This window comes from Callithrix jacchus, chromosome 3 (genome assembly GCF_049354715.1).
Source record: "Callithrix jacchus isolate 240 chromosome 3, calJac240_pri, whole genome shotgun sequence".
NCBI lineage: Eukaryota > Metazoa > Chordata > Mammalia > Primates > Cebidae > Callithrix > Callithrix jacchus.
Window position 1 is genome coordinate 153,359,788 of NC_133504.1, and position 17,332 is coordinate 153,377,119.

Here is a 17,332-nt window from a genome sequence, read left to right on the forward strand (position 1 = left end):
TTTTCATGGAGATGGGGTTTTGCCATGTTGGCCAGACTGGTCTTGAACTCCTAACCTCAAGTGAGCTGCCCACCTCGGCCTCCCAAAGTGCTGGCATTACAGGTGTGAGCCACTGTGCCCAGCCCACTCTGGCCTTGTTACTTTCAACTCTGGCTTCTTCAAATTGCTAAGGTTTAACTGAATAAGGTTAACAATGACAAGAGTGACACTCAGAAAAAACAGGTCCACACTTTTGAAATTTTTGTTTTAGGAGGAGTTAGTTTCTCCTTCCTCTCTTGTGCCATGGAGCTCACATTAATCCCCGTTCAGAGGACACAGAAGTCATGTTGCTTTCAGGACCTCCTCCAGGGCAGCTTCAGCTCCCTTTTCCTCTAACCTCCCAATTGCCTGAACCGACAAATCAGCCTCCAGAGAGACTTCAATGAGGTTCCATCCCAAAACTGCTTGAAAAGGAGTGTATTTACTCAGCTTAAGTGCTTCGGGTCCTCCTGATCTGTTGTTTTGTACAGATGGTTTTATTATCATAAATCATGCTGTACCTTGTGATTTCATTCTATGCCTCTTCTACTTTTCTCTATCTCTCATGAGTAAATCAATTTCCAGCTCCAAACTGATAAGGTAAAATAAGGTGAGGGTTTGGTTCATGTGTAATTTTTGCCTGTATTATTTTTCTGCCAGACTGATCATCATAAACATGATTGTTGATAATCTTTTAGATACCGGGTACTTAACGCAAGTTACCCACCCCAGATATAATGAGAAGGGGGAAAAGCAACACTTGCTAAAAATATAACATTTCTAAGAAATCCTAGTAACGCTTTTTGAGTACTTTCTATATGCCAGGAGCTTTTCTATGTATTTAATCCCAACAACCTAGACAAGCTAGGCATTAGTGTTTCTCATCTCTGCATGCAGCTGTACAAGTGTAATGGGCATCCATCTGGTTCTAGGATGGTGGATTTCAAAAATCATCTGTTTCCTTATAGTCATTATTGGGTTTGAATAAAATATTTCTGTTAAATGTCCTTCTGTATGACGTGGCAAAGCTTTTGTTTTCTTGAGCCTTTCCCAAATCCATCAGTTACAGTAGGGTTTCCCTTCCGTTTCAGATTGCTCTTGAGCATTTTCTATGTGGCAATTTTAACACTTCCCTTCTTTCTGTACCACCCACTCAAGCTCATTCCAGGTGCCCTTAGCAAATGACTCCCAAGGCATTAAGTGGCCAAAGCTCATTTCATTGACCAATGAGGAGCCCTGTGCCATGTATAACAGAGTTACGCAGTTCCTGGGATTGGGAGCGAAGGTTGCTTAAGCAAAGCTTTCATTACAGTTAGCCTGTCGCATCCAGATTGGAAAGACTGGAAAGGTAGGGGAAACCTTATTTGCTTTAATTGAAGAGAAGAAGAGATAGTTGTGTTTGGTTAAAGCAATTTAGATCGGGCCAGATGAACAAATGATCCATTTTGTTTGTTTTTTAATTGAAGACCAAAAAAAAAAAAATTGGAAGTTGGTAAGAATTTCAGCTGCTGCAGTCTCCCTTACCAGTAGGAAAACCAAAATTCTTAAGTTATAAGCTTTTTTTGAAAAATCAGTTTATCTAGCAGCTTTTCACTTTACATGCTTGAAAAATCTAGATCTTCACAATGTTGCTGTTGTTTTATAGTTTGCTGTTACTTAAACTATGGCGTAAGAAGCAGGAATGTCTCAGGATTGTCCTTTGCATTTGTAATTAAAGCCATTTCTGAGTCAGTGTTTAAGAGAAGAAAATTATAATTTTAAGGTGTGATAACTAAGGAAAATTAAATGGAACTAGCTTTATGATAATTAGCATATAAAGATTGACAATGGTGAACTTTTCTCAGAAAAGTTCTGAAGACTCGTATCATTGTTTTAAAACCAATAGTTAAATTTATGAAATGTATATGCTTTAAAGCATTAACATTAGTTTCACTTTTGTTATAAGTAATAGTTTCGGTATATTTTATATTTGAAATTTGTTTGAATATTAACTCAAATGACCAGAGAAGTAGAATCTTTATTCTCTTCTCTCTGTCTGGCAACGGAGTAATTTGAGTAGCATTTGAAATAGAAGCCAGTCTTTCAAAGAAAAATATTCTTCTCTCAATGAACCCTTCTCCCTCATAATGAAAACTTTCTTCATTATGATGAATCCAGTTGCAATAAAATGTATACGTGAGAAATGCATATTCTTATTTATTAGCTTACATCTGATATTTAGTGTCAAAAGATAAGTTTGGGTCAAAGAAAAGTATAACTGGTTTGCCCTGATTGCTGTTTTCCAAAGGTGGCTTAATATGGATTTGTATTTTATAACAGAGATTAGGTAATAAGTTTATTTTAAAATGTGACAAATGGGAAATGGCACCGTTTGATTAAAAATATTTTTAAGTGTTTCATTTTAAACTCTGGTCTAATTTGTAAAGGGAATTTTTAATGTATGTATCACAAAGTATTAAATCTCCAAGAATTTCAGTGACTGCAAATTCCCTTTTCTTACTTTCACATATTATTTAAAAAGACTTGCATCCAGAAATATTCTGCTTTTCTTAGATTTGTTCCCAATGCCTTTTTGTAAGACGTCTGCTGCTCTCGAGATCCTCCTTATTTATGTCTTTTACTCTGGTTGACTCTCTGGGGGAGGTGGGTGTGGGGGTGACCTACAGTCACAGTATTAACTATTCATAGTGGAGAATACTTGCTAGCCACCTTCCCCGGCATAAGTCAATGCTGCCAAGGTTCAAAGGTTTAGACTAACTTCACAGATCAGAGGTCAGTTACGAATTGCTGCAATTTGTAGTTCAATTCTGCCGATAAGACAGAACTTCACAGCTATGATGATTGCTTTTTTCCACTTCTGCACAGAGGCCAGGCTGGACAGTTAACAGCGTCATTTATACAAGTCAGCCCTTGGCACCCGAGTTTAATGAGTAACTAGCTGGTGCCTTAAGTTTCACTGGTACAAGGTGCATATTATAAAAAGGGTCAAATGTCAGTGCACAAACACAGAGTGAGGAGGGGCGTGATAATCTCATCAGCACCATCGATGAATCATATGTAAAGATTCAATAATTTGTGTTTAGTTGTTAAGATTATATTTCCACTGTATGAATGTTAGTATGTTCATTTTCTTTGCTATTTGAAAGAGGTAAATAATTTGGTTAGGTTTTAGCAAGAAAGAACTTCTGATTAGAGATTATTAACTAAGCAGTAGAAAGTGAAATGGCAGTTTTGGTTACTCATTTTGTGGGGTCTCTGGGTTCTAAAATGTGATAACTTTTTAAGAAGCTAGCAAACGAGTCAGAATACCAGTTATTTCTAAGCCCATGATATTTATGCCTATGTGATATTCTCTGTTCGTCACCCAAAAAGTGGAACTCCTATCTTTATTTCTAACCTATGTTGAGAATATCATTTATTGTTTAAAGCTGAATATTGGGGTTCTTGGAAAAATTCCTACCGGATAGGCCTTAACAATTCTGTATTTGCCATTCAGTTTTAACTCCTCATGTTGACTCTGAAGCTGTAATATTTGCGCACATAGAATCATTTGTCCTTTTGTTTGTTTGTTTGAGACGCATTTTTGCTCTGTAGCCCAGGCTGGAGTGCAGTGGCACAGTCTTGGCTCACTGCAACCTCTGCCTCCCAGTCCCAGTTCAAGCAGTTCTCCTGCTTCAGCCTCCCCAGTAGCTGGGATTACAGGCATGTGCCACCATGCCCAGTTAATTTTTGTATTTTTAGTAGAAATGTGGTTTCACCATATTGGCCAGGCTGGTCTTGAACTCCTGATCTTGTGATCCGCACACCTCAGCTTCCCAAAGTGCTGGGATTAAAGGTGTGAGCCACCATGCCCAGCCCATTTGTCATTTTTGTTATAGCACAAATTTGAATTTTCTACTCGTCCAAACTGGAGTGCAGCAGCAATTGGATTCTTCTATAGAAGGCCTCGGGTTTGAACCACAGTTTCTTCACTTCCAGCTAAGGGACCTTAACAGATGGGCAGCCTCATTGAACCTCAGTTCTGGCATCTCCAGAATAAGTAGAATCATAGATCTTGCTTCATGAGCTTGGAGTAATGATTAAATAAGATGAGGTATGTGGTTTGCTTTGCGCCGTACCTAGCGCATGAGAAGCATTTAATGAATGTTGGGTCATTACTATTATTATTATGTTACTTAGGTTGCGAGTTCACCTAGCCTACCACTATACCATCTCAATTTGGTTTGGACTTGGTCTTGGCTCTGTTCATTTCATGAGGGATATAGTTGGGTGTAGCATAGAATAAGGTGATTTGGGAATGTTTCAGGATGCGTTTCTTTTGGATGTCATGGGGAAGCTTATAAAATTCCTCCATTTCAAGTCTAGCACTCTTTTAAATGCTTTTCTTCTTTAGCTGATTTGCTGTGACGTGGCAAAAACTGTAAAAGGAGATAAATCCAAATGATCTGATTTCCTTTGCGAGCTCCTTTATTCTTCCAAGCAGTGAAAAACATTTGAGCTGAAAAAAAAATCCATAAATGACACCTTACCAGTGGGCTAAATTCTATTATTAATTTTATATCTATGTCTATATCTATTACACTTACTAGAATTCATGCTTTCCAGAAATGAAAATATTAAAGTGGTTCTTTTTCATTCCTTTTTTTTTTTTTCATCTCAGTCCTATGGAATGTAAAAACAGCATTTGAAGAAAAACATAATTTTTTTTTTTTTTTTTTTTTTTTTTTTTTGAGGCAGAGTTTTGCTCTTGTTGCCCAGGCTGGAGTGCAATGGCACGATCTCTGCTCACTGCAACCTCAGCCTCCTAGGTTCAAGCAATTCTCCTGCCTTGTGTGGGATTATAGGTATGCACCACAATGCCCGGCTAATTTTTTGTATTTAGTAGAGATGGGGTTTCACCATGTTGGTCAGGCTGGTCTCGAACTCCTGACCTTAGGTGATCCACCCACCTTGGCCTTTCAAAGTGCTGAGATTACAGGCATGAGCCATTGCACCCAGCGAAAATCATGATTTTCAACTACTAATGAAAATATAAAAATTATATACTTGGCATTAAAAAGGTAGTAACAACACCTCAGGCTAATTAAACAATTAAGTGCCTACTATTGGCTTGGATTAGGGGTGGAACTCTAGGATTCTAGGTATGAGTCAACTTCCCTGGTAGAGTTTAGAACTGACTCAAGATGACCAGCATTATAGCAGTTACTATAAGGCTAAACCAAAGAAAATTGCCAGCAGTCCTACAAAATAGCCATTTCATATGATTCAACCTAGTGCTGTATGAAGGATTATATGACGTTGGAACATATCCCTGGGGACTGCAGGAATGGCTTCCTAGAAGGAACGAAGTTTGGGATGAGTGCAAACTGGCTAGACAGGGGAATTGGTGAGGGCTGAAGCATTGAAACAGCATGTGTAAGGGGGAAAGTGGCACAAGATGAGGCTGGAGGAGGACCTGGACTCTCTTTATAGGCCTTATGAACCTTACCAAGGATACAGACTTAGCCTAAGGGCAATGAAAGGAGAGCGTAGGGGTTTAAGCAGAAGGGTGATAAAACCAAATTGTGTGTGTGTGTGTATAATACCTATATAAATAAAAATATAAATAGAATATATGATGTATAATACATAGATGTTATTTTATATATCATATTTATTGTATGATAATGTATTATATTTACATATTTTATTAAAGTATAATCTATTATATGTAATATATAATACATATGAATATTATATTATACATATTATATAATATACATTATACTTTATTTATTTATTTTGAGACCGAATTTTGCTCTTGTCGCCCAGGCTGGAGTGCCTGGCACAATCTTGGCTTACTACAGCCTCCACCTCCTCAATTCAAGCAATTCTGTCTCAGCCTCCTGAGTAGCTGGGATTACAGATGTGGGTCACCACACTGCTAATTTTGTATTTTTAGTAGAGACAGGGTTTTACCAGGTTAGCCAGGCTGAACTAAAACTCCTGACCTCAGGCGATCTGTCCATCTCAACCTCCCAAAGTGCTGGGATTACTGGCGTGAGCCACCGTACCCGGCCAAACTGCTTGTATTTTAAAAGGGCCCTTTACCTGCAAGGAGACCTAGATTGATTGTATCAGGCCTGAATGGAAAGGGAGAAGCCAGCTGGGAGTCTACTGTAGGAGTCTAGGCAGGAGCTAATGGTTAGTTTATGAGATGCTTTCAAATGTCATGTCTTGTGTAATCCTTGTAATGGTGATCTTTCAGTATGTGGGTGACAACCTGAGGCCCAGAAAGTTACATAGCATGCCCATGGTCAAACTGTACAGGTGGTAAAGTAAGAACTGTACCCCAGTTATTTGACCCTCAACATGGTGGTCTCCTGGCAACTTTAGGCCCCCAACCAAGTACCAGCATCCTTGGGTGAGGGCGATCGGTTTATCTTAAGAAAGGATCTGGCTGGGCATGGTCGCTCATGACTGTAATCCCAGCACTTTGGGAGGCCAAGGCAGGCAGATTACTTGAGGTCCGAAGTTGGAGACCAGCTTGGCCAACATGGTGAAACCCCATCTCTACTAAAAATACAAAAATTAGCCAGGCATGGTGCGTACCTGTAATTCCAGCTACAGAGGAGGCTGAGGCAGGAGAATCACTTGAACCCAGGAGGCAGAGGTTGCATGAGCTGAGATCATGCCATTGCACTCCAGCCTGAGTGATGGAGTGGGACTGTGTCTCAAAAAAAAAAAAAATATGAAATAGATTGTGTTTGAAGTTATTCTGGAAAGTCAGATTTTTATGGAAACAAACATTAATCCTAAGTGTTTTATTTTGGGGAAATGTCCTGTGTGAATAGCCATCACATCCGTAATCCTTCTTTTCCTTTTTATGATGTAGCACAAAACTACATGAATCCTGTGTTATATTTATACATTAATAATTTGCTTTCAGTTCAGAGTTTACATGCTCATTACCTTGATATTACATTTTAAAGAGAGACATTTTACCATTATAGAAAGAGTGAAAACTCTAAATTCTTTACAAATAATATATGCCAAGAATTGTGCTTTATAAATATTTTCTCTGTTTTTCACAACCGTCCTGCCAGGAATGATTTCTACTTTACAGATGTGGAAACTGAGGCTTAGGAAAGTTAAATATACTTGTCTGGATTTACTTAGCTAGCAGATGAGCGAGCGATGGAGGAGTCAATTTTATTTTATTGTCTTGACAGTGTACAATTAATTTCAAGACATACCTTCTTATACTTTGTGCATTTATTTTCATAGTTTTTATCAGCCACTATGATGTTGATTACTAGTTATTATCCAGGATGCAGCATTTTGGGAATTATCTTTTCACAGAGTTGGGTAAAGATTAAGTGTATTGAGACGTAAATCATTTAACAGCTATTGCTCTATAATTTATTTGAGGGTGTGGCTTTTTTCTTTCAGAAGATCATTGAACAAGATTAAAACTAGGTCATGGTTGTTATTGCTTGTGTTTCCATAAGGTTATAGATCTCAATGAGCACCCAGTCATTCCAATATAAAGGTAGTTACGGCAGAATAACTTTGAGCTATAACTGATATGAAAGGCCATTTAATCCAGAAGGGTTCCAGCTGTGCTCTATGGAGTCTTAAAGGTCTTATGGTGTCCGCACAGGGACGCAATGAATGATGGAACTGGAGGCACCTCCCTTCTTCATCCCCTACCCATATGTGAACCAGCTCCTGTTGTATTGGTGTTGTTTTTGCATCTAGTTGGATTTTTGGTGGAAGAAAGGGTGCTACAACTAAAAAACAAAGAAAAAACAAACACGATGATTTTTTTAAATTTTGAGAACTATTGATAATTCAACTCCTTTATTATTTTTTTTTATTTTTATTTTTATTTATTTAATTTTTTTGAGTCTTGCTTTGTCACCCAGGCTGGAGTGCAGTGGCACTATCTCAGCTCACTGCAGCCTCGGCATCCCAGGTTCAAGTGATTCTCCTGCCTCAGCCTCCTGAGTAGCTGGGATTACAGGTGCTTGACACCACACCTGGCTAATTTTTTATATTTTTAGTAGTGACAGGGTTCACCATGGCCAGGCTGGTCTTGAACTCCTGTCCTCAAGTGATCCACTTGAGGACAATCCAAATTGAGTTCAATTTGACCTCTCAAATTGCTAGGATTACAGGCATGAGCCACTGCGCCTGGCCTCCTTTATTTTTTTTTTCCATGGGAGTAATCTTTGGCTCAGACAGGTGAAATGAACAGGGAATAACGGAGGTAGGGTTAAAATTAGACTTCTCATTCCCAGTCTGGTGTTGAAACCACTGTGCCATATTGAATCTTCTAAGTGATTTGGAGCTTCAGATGGCTTGAGGAGAGCTGTCTATAGTTTGGAAAATCAGGCAGATTACATTTCCACATGTTGAAATAAAAATAAAAGTTTTGTGCTTAAGATATGTTTTAATTCCTCATCTGAAATATCTTCATCTTGAATTTTAAATTCTTTTCATTTGAATATTTTCTATATCATTACTTATTAAAGATTATCCTAAAACCCCAAATCATATTTCTTATGGGCCTCTCCATGCAAAGAACATCCTCGAAAGAGTCTTGACTCTGCCAAGTACAGAGTCTGTACAGGCTCACACCTGTAATCCCAGCACTTTGGGAGGCTGAGGAGGGTGGATCACTTGAGATCAGGAGTTTGAGACCAGCCTAGCCAACGTGGTGAAACCCAGCTCTACTAGAAAATACAAAAATTAGCCAGGCATGGTGGTGGGTACCTGTAATCTCAGCTACTTGAGAGGCTGAGACAGGAGAATCGCTTGAACCTGGGAGGTGGAGGTGGCAGTGAGCTGAGACTGTGCGACTGCACTCCAGCCTGGGTAACAGAGAAAAACTCCATCTCACAAATTTTAAAAAAAGTCTTAATTCTATATTTGAGGGCAGAATAATAAGTCTCTTTCATGCCAAGTCTGATTGATAGTGGATAGCTGGAGTACTTGCTTCAATGGTTTTGAGAACCCTCTCTGGACCCTGCAGAAAAGAGTGTGAAGATCTATTAGTGATGTGTAGCATCAGCCTGTAAATTAGCTATGAGCTAGATGCTATTATCTCTGTAAAGGATATTAGCTCTTCTTGCATAAATACAGGCTACATCTGCATTCCTTCTTTAGTCTTCTGTGCATCTTGAAGTTACGTACACTCTAAAGAAGGCAGAGAGAAAAACACAAATGGAAGAAACTGGTCATTTTCTTGTTACTGTTCTCTGTTTCTTTAAGAATCAGATAAGTAGTTGCACTTTTTGGTTTGTAGAGAACATGATAATTAGAGTAATGATATTTCATTTTTTGAAGAAAATGGCCCCCAATTTCTAACCATTATGCTTATGAACTATAAGAGGATCTGGCCCACCGATTTCTAATGCATATATGAAAATTACGTTGAAATAGAAAATATTTCTAACCATTTCTTTTTTAACCCTTAGGATTTGCCTCAAAGGCCACTCCAAAAGTTGAACAGAGAAATCCCAAGGAAGCTGCCTGAATTTGCCTGTCTACTCTCGTTCTGTATCTTACAAAGGACCATACAAATCAAATTGGTGGTTTGGTGAGTATACCTCCTCTGGTCCTTTTCCTTTTCACTTAAGCAAGAACCTCAGTTTTCGCCCTATCAGCCAAGATACCTGCTGCTTAGACAGTGTGTACCTGTTGTGTGTTCATGTGGCAACGTTAGTGGTATAGAACATGGTAAGTCATTTGGAACCCACAATATAAACCTTTTTGTCTTTTAACACTTTGCATCTTTGTGGCTTAAGAGATGAGATATAACTATGTGTTGCTTATAAATCTTCCTCTTAACCTCCCAAAAAAGAGGTCAACTGTGTTTCTTTTTTTTTTTTAAGACAGAGTCTCACTCTGTTACCCAGGCTAGAGTGCAGTGGCACAATCTAGGCGCACTACAGCCTCCAACTCCCAGGTTCAAGCAATTCTCATGACTCAGTCTCCCGAGTAGCTGGGATTATAGGAGTACACCATCACACTTGGCTAATTTTTATATTTTTATTAGAGACAAGGTTTTGCCATGTTGGCCAGGCTGGCTCTCAAACTACTGGCCTCAAGAGATCCATCAGCCTCAGCCTCCCAAAGTGCTGGGATTACAGACATGAGCCACAGCACCCGGCCAGTCAGCTCTGTTTCAGACTATATTTTGATTGTCTGAACCAGGAAGGGTTCTTGGTACAAACTAGACTATGATTTGGTGTAGATAGTATCTTATGTTTTTGATCAGTCCTCATACCATGTCTAACTTTCTGTTTCCTTGCCTGTCATATAAGGTAAAAATAACTGTCATCCCAATTCATGACAGTCCAAAGAATCACAACATATGTAAAAGCACTTTGACAACATTTTAATCTTCTCCAAGTAAGACTGAGCCCAGGAAGGGGAGGCTGCAATGAGCTAAGATCTTTCTTTTTCTTTAGAGGTGGAGTCTCACTCTGTCGCCCAGGCTGGAGTGCAGTGGTGCAATCTCAGCTCACTGCAAATCTCTGCTTCCCGGGTTCAAGCAATTCTCCTGCCTCAGCCTCGTGAGTAGCTAGGACTACAGGCACATGCTGCCATGCCTGGCTTTTTTTGTGTGTGTGTATTTTTAGTAGAGCCGGGATTTCACCGTGTTGCCCAGGCTGGTTTCGAACTCCTGAGCTCAGGCAATCCGCCCACCTCAGCTTCCCAAAGTGCTAGGATTACAGCTGTGAGTCACGTCGCCCAGCTAAGCCAAGATCTTTCTATGGATCTGGCAAGTGAGGTTATTCTATGGATGATGATCCTATACGTGCTAGGAAGGGAAGATAAAAGAAAGACTAGCCTCACCCTGACCTCGGACCCCGCCCTCCTTCGCCCTAGCAACAGCGCTCACAGAGCTCCAGAAGGTGGAGACAGTAGATACTGGCGTGTCAGGGAGGGGCTGCTGGCGACACTGATGTGCCCAACAATCCCTGTGAGAGAAAACAGGTACCTTGTCTTAATGTCCTTCAGGCTGGGTTTTGGATTTAGTCCATTGAATTCAGGGACTCAGAGAGCTAAATTTTTTTAATTGTAATTTTTTTCACTTTATAAAAGTATACTAATGGAAGAAAATCTGGAAATTATAGAAAAATGTAACAAAATCTACCCATAATCCCACAACCCAAATATAACCACAATTAACGTGGTGTGTTTACTCCGATTTTGCTCGGTTGTTTAATTTTCATATGCAGTGGTTGTCGCCCCATCTTTCACTTTCCTCGGTTTCAGTTACCTGTGGTCAACTGTATTCCAAAAATAGAGGAGTATAGTATGATATTTTGAGAGAGAGAGAGAGAGAGACCACACTCACATAACTTTTATTAGAGTATTGCTATAACTGTTATATTTTATTATTGTTAATCTCTTACTGTGCCTAATTTATAAATTAAACTTAATCATAGATATATATTATGTATGTAAATACGCATAGGAAAAAGTATATATAGAGTTTGGTACTATCAGAGGTTTCAGGCATCCACTGGGGGTCTTGGAACATGTCCTCCTCAGATGAGGGGGGACTGCCACATGGCTTTATATTTTGTGTTTTTTTGAGACAGAGTCTTACTTTTGCCCAGGCTGGAGTGCACGATCTCAGCTCACTGCAACCTCTGCCTCCAGGGTTCAAGCAATTCCCTGCCTCAGCCTCCTGAGTAGCTGGGATTATAGGCACCCACCACCACACCCAGCTAATTTTTTAATATTTTTAGTAGAGACAGGGTTTCATCATGTTGGCCAGGCTGGTCTTGAACTCCTAACCTCATGATCCACATGGCCTTGGCCTCCCAAAGTGCTGGGATTACAGTTGTGAGCCACTGTGCCAAGCCTACTGATTATCTTTAAACATTATTTAGCAAAGTTAAAATAGCTGAGAACATTAAACAGGTATTCTAAGCTGTGGTTATCCACAATTTGTTGATCATTTTTATACCATTGAATAGTTGTGTTTATCACACTACATGTAAATATATACTGTTATGTTCATTGCGTTGTGTTACACGTAGCGCTGCAGTAAACAGATTTGAGTGTAAATCTTTGCTTGGGGATTTGATTATACGTTTCTATAAATGGAATCACTGGGCTAATGAGAATAGACTATTTAACGAACACTGTAAAGCTCTTGATATTGTTCAACTGTTTCAGAAACAGCAAATTATACCTACCTTCCCACTATCCCATGCATCATATATGACAATGTGCATTTCACAGGGCACATGTAAAAACCGAGGATTAACAATTTAAGAAGATTTAAAACCAGAAATATTTTTATATAGAGATTCAAAAAATATTTAGGTTGGTACAAAAGTAATTGCGGTTTTTGCCATTAAATGTAACGTCAAAAACCACGATTACTTTTGCACCAACCTAATAAAGGCCTATTCCCTCCCCTTTCCCTACCCCATCTTTATCCAGTATCAGTTCTCTAAAGTAGAAGACAGTGCCACCAAATCTGTTATTACTTATCAGCCTCAATCCCTCCCATCTCTCTATGGGAAGAGGATATGTGAGGCCTACATTCATTCACTGAACATTCATTATTACCACTTAGGTTCATTTCTTGCTCTGTGCATCAGGAGAAGTTGCTGGCTCATGTGGTACTTCTGTTTAATATGATTCTATGTTTGAAGTATCACCTACCTTTTTCCACAGGAGCTGCACCATTTTACATTCCCCCCAGCAATGCACAAGCAATCCAGTTTCTCCACATTCTTACCAACACTTGTTTTTTTGATAATTGCCATCACAGTGAGTGTGAAGTGGTAGATCATGGTGGCTTTGATTTCATTTCCCTAATGATGAATGATGTTGAGCATCTTCTCATGTGCTTATGGGGCATCTGTGTATCTTCTTTTTTTATTTTTTCTTATTTCTTTTTTTTTTTTTTTTTATCACTTAGACACATAGTCATCAGGTTCTTTTTTTATTTTTTCAAGGGTCTTTGCAGATGTATACTGTATATCTTTGCAGATGTATATTGTGTATCTTCTTTGGAAAAATATCTATTCAACTATTTTGTCCATTTTAAAGTTAGCTTGTTTGCTTGTTATTAAGTTGTAGTTCTTTATATATTCTGAATATGGCTTCCTTATCAGACATGATTTGCAAATATTTTCTCCTACACCATGGGTTGCCTTTTCACTTTCTTGACAGTGTCCTTCGGTGCACAAAAGTTATTAATTTTGATTAAGTTTTACTTTACTTTTTCTTTTGTTGCTGTGCTTTTGAGGTTGTCCAAAAAAATCATTGCCAAATCCAAGACCATGAAACTTTGCCCCCCTGTATTTTCTTCTAAGTTTTATAGTTTTAGCTCCTACATTTAGGTCTTTGATCTATTTTGAGTTTATTTTTGTATGGAGTGTAAGTAAGGGCCAGGATTCTTTTAAAGGTGTACTTTTGATTCCCACCAAATCTCAATGAAAGCATATGTCAACCAATTAAGAAAACGACACAAGTACTCACAGCCAACATTTGTTCTGAATAGTTTTTCTTCCTCGTATATGCTTAGGTGGTTTCCCAACAGATAGGTGAAAGAAAACGTTTGGGGAACTGATGTCTCCTGTAACCAGGATACAGCAGTGAGGCAGGAGTTGGGCTCAGCAAGTGTTTTTGTTTCTAAATATGCTTGAAGAAATCCCCACAAAGAGAACAGCAGGGGTGGATAGTGGCTTAGGCTAGAAAAAAAACAGTGTGTGCATGTTATGTAGGTACATATATTTGCAGCAGAGGGAAGGAGCGAGGACACTCTGTTGTAAACCGTGGGCTACAGAAGTTAAAAACATCTTTGTACAAAAACAAATTTCTTTTCATGCTGTTTCAGAGAAAGAAACTAAATTAGCTACAATTATGTGCTAACTATGTTTCCAAAACAGTTGTCCTAGTTCTGTTTTATTGTGGACAGAACCTAGCTGTACTTAACAAAATGTGAAGTCTGTCTAGGCTTCCCTTGGACAATATTGAAAAGTACAAAGAGTCCCCAGGCTGTGTAAGCTGCCTCGCCTAGCTTCAAACGGGCTGCTGAACTGATGGGCTTGGAGATGAGCATAGCGCCACGATAATGCAACTGAGGGTCTCAGAGGTCTCCCCACATGAACAAGATTCTCTCTTAGGCTCTCAACAGTGGAATGCTTGATATTGACTGTTAGCTGCCCAAATTTCAAATGAATTAATGTTAAATCTTTTTTTTTTTTTTTTTTTTTTTGAGAGAGTTTTGCTCTTGTCTCCCAGGCTGGAGTGCAATGGCGCAATCTCAGCTCACTGCAACCTCCGCCTCCCAGGTTCAAGCAATTCTCCTGCTTCACCCTCCCAAGTAGCTGGGATTACAGGTTCCTGCCACCATGCTTGACTAATTTTTGGTTTTGTTTTTTTTAAGTATAGACGGGGTTTCACCATGTTGGCCAGGCTTGTCTCAAACTTCTGACGTCAGGTGATCTGCCTGTCTCAACTCCTAAAATGCTGGGAGTATAGGCATGAGCCACCATGCCCAGCCTGTTAAATCTTTTAAAATTCTGTCATCAGAACCTATGAGAAACAAACTGTGACCCAGCCCATCCCTGTTTTGTTTTTTGTGGGGACTGGTTTAGGTCCTCAGCAGTGTGGCCTCCGTAGGTCCTCATTTTCTGTTTGCCACAAAAAGGGATTTGGGGAAAGAGAAAATAACTAAGCCAATTAAATTTTCTGATGCGGGATGGGATAAGATAGACCATGCTTTCGAAAAAACAATTTACAAGACTGGTATATTATATTTCCTTTGAAGCATTAAAGTCATTTCACACTTACTAACTCAAAGAATATCCAGTATTTCCCTCTGAGCCTGAGAATAAATGATTAGCTCAAATCAGGGGCGTTTTTACTGATGTATTAATTTTTCAACTGAAATATTAACTCTAAGTGCACCCAGTGAAAGTACAGGGTATGCGAGACATGAATAGCAATTAAACACCAACAATCATTCCAGGAGTTTAGACCTGGGAAATCATGTATTTCCTGACACCTGAATTTTTCATTTTATATACTCTAGGTTCAGTAAAACTCTAGATATATATTTTCTGTTCATTTCCATTCTTAATTTAAGTGCATATTTCATGAGTTTCTTTAATTAATATAGTTGTGCTTTCTATGTAGATTGTAAGAATTTCCAACTGACTCTAACTGCCTAGTTTAATTATAGAGACTGGGAAAACTGGTTCTCCTTCCTTTCCTCTTCCTTCTTCTTTTAGTAAGTGTCTTTTTTTTTTTTTTTTTTTGAGATAGAATCTCCCTGTCACCAAGGCTGGAGTGCAGCAGCACATTCTCAACTCACCACAGCCCCTGCCTCCAGGGTTCAAGTGATTCTCCTGCTTCAGCCTCCCAAGTAGCTGGGATTACAGATGCCCACCACCATGTCTGGCCAATTTTTGTACTTTTAGTAGAGATGGGGTTTCACCATGTTGGCTAGGCTGGTCTCAAACTCCTGGCCTCAAGCAATTCACCTGCCTTGGCCTCCCAAGGTGCTAGGATTACAGGCTTGAGCCACCACACCTGGCCTATTCCCATTTTTCAGTTGAGTGAACTGAAGCTTGGGAGGGTAAGTCACTCACCTGAAGTCACACAGTAAATAAATGGGATGGAACTCAAGCAGCTGGGCTCTAGCTCAAGCACTGTCATACACAGCCTCTCAAAATACCTTCAAATGAAAGAGTGATTAAAAACTTCCTTCGGCGGGGTGAGGTGGCTCACGCCTGTAATCCCAGCACTTTGAGAGGCCCCGGTGAGCAGATCACAAGGTCAGGAGTTTGAGACCAGCCTGGCCAACATGGCAAAACCCTGTCTCTACTAAAAATATAGAATTTAGCCAGGCATGGTGGGGAGTGCCTATAGTCCCAGTTACTTGGAAGGCTGAGGCAGGAGAATTGCTTGAACCCAGGAGGTGGAGATTGTAGTGAGCCGAGATCATGCTGTTGCATTCCAGCCTGGGTGATAGGAGCAACACTCTGTCTCAAAAACAAAAACAGACAAACAAAAAACTGCCTTCATGGGCAGGCCCCATTTAGGTGTCTGTTTCCTTATGACATAAAATCTCTACCAAATTCCTAAGACAGTATAGCAAAAGCTAAGCCTATCAGTTAAAGCCAAAAAAAGAAAAAAACAGTTATAGAAATTTTATAGCTTCCTGGCCAGTACCCACTTTACCAAGAAAGTTCTAGGGATATTAATGTTGGCATTCAATACAGTCCATTAGGGGTTGGTGTAGCTTTTCTATATGACATTCCTGATGCCTGGGCTATGTGTTGGAAATGCCAGCTCCTGTACCAAAGCTGGCCTATTCATGGCTCCTTTTGGCCATGCAGAAATACCACCAGGTAGTACCTGGGTATGACTATTTGTACCCAGTTCTACATGCAGATAAACCACCAAAATGTTTTTTTTAATTATTTTTGTTATTATTTTTTAGAGACAGAGTCTTGCTCTGTTGCCCAGGCTGGAGTGCAGTGGCGCAATCATAGCTCAATGCAGCCTCGAACTGCTGGGCTCAAGCAGTCCTCCCACCTCAACCTCCCCAGTAGCTGGGATTTCAGGCATGTGCCCCCATGCCCGGCTCTACCACAAAACTGATATAAATTGAAAAATGAAAGAGGTGTCCCAAACAATTCGGTGGATGTTAGATATAAAAGAAAAACTTTTTGTGGCTTCGTCCTACCATGTTTCTTATAAAAGACAGTGCACATTCATTCATTCTTCTATTCATTCATTCCTTTATTCAAACATTCATTCAGTGCCAGGCACTGGGGATAAAATAAAATAAGCATCCCTGCCTTTGAAATGCTTCAATTATAGCTAATAAAATAAGGTATAAACCCTATTGTTTTAACTTTTCTAAGACATTTCACACAATGCCTAAAGAAGTAGAAAGAGCCTTTAATATCTAAAATCACTTATAATAAAGGCGAATTTAACTTGTTCTGTGTTAAAGGACCTCTCTCAGATGGTCCCATTTCTAATAGAGTTCTTTCAAAAGACTTAGAAACAAATGAAATTGATAAAACAGCCCACAATATTCACAAATACCACAGGATGACGAAGGTTCTTACTCATATCAGTGGACTCATGGTGCTTACTTTTCCAAATTTTTAAAGTAAACAAGCCATTGCGTATTAGGGTTTAACCTTAGCCATACTTTTACTGAAGGGCCTGTTTTTTTAAGCTCTTGTTTTTGTTTTTCACTATGTACCCCAAAAAGGAAGAAAAGAAAAGGGGAAAAAACACCCAAATATCACTGAAGCTAGAGAGGCAGAACAAC

At 39.3% G+C, this 17,332-nt stretch overlaps 1 protein-coding gene across 49 annotated transcripts in view; it reads left to right on the forward strand.

Annotated features, from left to right (window-relative positions):
• The window catches only part of RBM47 (RNA binding motif protein 47), a 202,626-nt gene that overhangs the window by 149,417 nt on the left and 35,877 nt on the right, over window positions 1-17,332 (forward strand). For 46 of the 49 annotated variants that reach the window (XM_017970603.4, XM_078367340.1, XM_078367329.1 and 43 more), the window contains one exon: window positions 9,480-9,601. The gene's annotated coding sequence lies outside the window, so the exon portion shown is untranslated. Of the gene's footprint in view, window positions 1-1,293; window positions 1,367-9,479; window positions 9,602-17,332 lie in introns of those variants that run through there. The other 3 variants (XM_078367336.1, XM_078367348.1, XM_002745896.6) reach the window with 1 other exon arrangement.